Source organism: Rhinopithecus bieti, unplaced genomic scaffold, assembly GCF_001698545.2.
Source record: "Rhinopithecus bieti isolate Rb0 unplaced genomic scaffold, ASM169854v2 scaffold_63, whole genome shotgun sequence".
Lineage (NCBI taxonomy): Eukaryota > Metazoa > Chordata > Mammalia > Primates > Cercopithecidae > Rhinopithecus > Rhinopithecus bieti.
In genome coordinates this window covers 783534-786396 of record NW_016802972.1, presented here as the reverse complement: position 1 = coordinate 786396, position 2863 = coordinate 783534, and positions in this window count along the sequence as shown.

Here is a 2863-nt window from a genome sequence, read left to right as displayed (position 1 = left end):
TTTTTTTTTTTTTTTGAGAAAAGAATCTCAAAAAAAGAGATGGAATCTCACTCTGTCACCCAGGCTGGAGTGCAGTGGCGCAATCTTGCCTCACTGGACTCTCCATCTCCCACGTTCAGGCTATTCTCCTGCCTCATACTTCCGAGTAGCTGGAACTACAGACATGTGCCACCATGCCTGGCTAATTTTTATATTTTTAGTAGACACAGGGTTTCACCATGTTGGCCAGGCTGGTCTTGAACCCCTGACCTCAGGTGATCCATCTACCTTGGCCTCCCAAAGTGCTGGGTTTACAGTGTAATATCTTTTATAATAAACTTGTAAGCGTGTCTCCCTGAGTTCTATCAGCCACTCTAGCAAATTAAATCCAAGGAGCAGGGAATGGGAACCCTGATTTATAGCCAGTCACTCAGAAGCACAGGTAAAACAACCTGAGGCCTGCAGTTGGCATCAGAAGTCAGGTACAGTCTTGTGGGACTGAGCCCTCAACCTGGGGATCTGACAGTGTCTCCAGGTAGATGGTATTAGAATAGAACTGGAAGACCCTCAGCTGGTGTTCTCTGCAGAATTGATTGCTTTCTTGGTGTGTAGGGGGAAAGTCCCATACACTGGTGTGCAAATAGAGGAAAAACAGTTTGCTTTCTCTACACAATGCTGTAACATGGGTGAAACTTGAAAACATGATGCTAAATGAAATAAGTCGGACAAAGCTATCTGTATGTTTCCACTTATATGCGGTACCTAGAATAAGTAAATTTGTAGAGACAGAGAGTTGATTAGAGGTATCAGTGGGTAACTTATTCCTAGGGAGAGGGGAAAATGGGAGTTTTTACTTAATGGTTACAAATTGTCTTTGTGCTACTATAACAGAATACCTGAGACTGGGTAATTTATAAAGAACAGAGATTTATTTCTCTAACAGTTCTGGAGCCTGGAAAGTCCAAGATTCAGGCACTAGCATGTGGTGAGGGTTGCTTTCTGCTTCCAAGCTGGAGCCTTGGATGCATCCTCCAGAGGGGAGGAACACCTTCCATCAAGTCGTTTTTGTTGTTTTTTTTTTTTTTTGAGATGGAGTCTCCTCTGTCACCCAGGCTGGAGTGCAGTGGCGTGATCATGGCTCATTGTAGCCTCAACCTCTGGGGCTCAAGTGATTCTCCCAACTCAGCCTTCTGAGTAGCCTACCTACTACTCCACCTGGCTAATTTTTTTTTTTTTTTTTTTTTGAGACAGAGTTTCTCTCTTGTTGCCTAGGCTGGACTGCAATGGTGCAATCTCGGCTCACTGCAATCTCTGCCTCTGGGATCAAGCAATTCTCCTGCCTCAGCCTCCCGAGAAAACTGGGATTACAGGCACCTGTCACCATGCCCAGATAATTTTTTTTTTTTTTTTTTGAGATGGAGTTTCACTCTTGTTGTCCCTGTTGGAGTGCAATGGTGCGATCTCGGCTCACCACAACCTCCGCCTACCGGGTTCAAGCGATTCCCCTGCCTCAGCCTCCCGAGTAGTTGGGATTATAGGCGTGCACCACCACATCCAGCTATTTTTGTATTTGTAGTAGAGACGGGGTTTCTGCATGTTGGTTAGACTGGTCTGGAACTCCCGACCTCAGGCAATCCGCCCGCCTCGGCCTCCCAAAGTGCTGGGATTACAGGCGTGAGCCACCACACCCGGCCCACACCCAGCTAATTTATTTATTTATTTATTTATTTATTTATGAGACAGAGTCTTGCTCTGTCACCCTGGCTGGAGTGCAGTCTCTTGATCTTGGCTCACTGCAACCTCCACTGCAGGGTTCAAGTGATTCTCCTGCCTCAGCCTCCTGAGTAGGAGGGATTACAGGAGGGTGCCACCACACCCGGCAGATTTTTGTATTTTTAGTAGAGATGGGGTTTCGCCATGTTGGCCAGGCAGGTCTGGAACCCCGGACCTCAGGTGTTCCGCCCGTCTTGGCCTCCCAAAGTGCTGGGATTACAGGGGTGAGCCACCATGCCTGGCCTAATTTTTGTGTTTTTAGTAGAGATGGGGTTTTGCCATGTTGGCCAGGCTGGTCTCAACTCCTCACCTCACGTGATCCGCCCACCTCGGCCTCTCAAAGTGCTGGGATTACAGGCATGAGCCACCGCGCCTGGCCCATGCCTGGCTAATTTTTGTTTGTTTGCTTGTTTTTTAGAGATGGGGTTTTGCCACATTGCCCAGGCTGGTCTCAAACTCCTGAGCTCAAGCAATCTGCCTGCCTCAGCCTCCCAGAGTGCTGGGATTACAGGCATGAGACACCATGCTTGGCTGGTTTTATCACAGTTTTAATAATATAGTAGGCTGAGTAAACAAAAAAACATAGAATTGTACACTTTAGATGGGTGAATTATATGGTATGTGAATTATAGCTCAATAAAGCTGTTTCAGAAAGTTGTGGGTTTTTTTTTTTAATTTTGAGACAGGTTCTCACTGTGTTGCCCAGACTAGAGAACAGTGGAGTGATCTCAGCTCACTGCAACCTCCGCCTCCCAGGCTCAAGCGATTCTGATGCCTCAGCCTATGTTTCAGAAAGTTTTTAATTTGGATTAAGTTCAATGTGTCACTTTTTCCTTTTATGAATTATGCTTTAGGTGTAAAGAACTGTTTGTATAACATTAGATCCTTAAGATATCCTTCTGTTTTTTCCCGAAAGTTTTATAGTTTTTACATTTTACATTTCAGTTTGTAACTCATTTGGAGTTAATTTTTGTATACGGGTTATTGGGATTTTGTGTTTTTGTCTATGGATGTCTAATTACTCTAACACCACCTGTTGAAAAGCACCACTGAATTGCCTTTGGTTTTTTGTTTTGTTTTGTTTGTTGGTTTTTTTTTTTTTTTTTTTTTT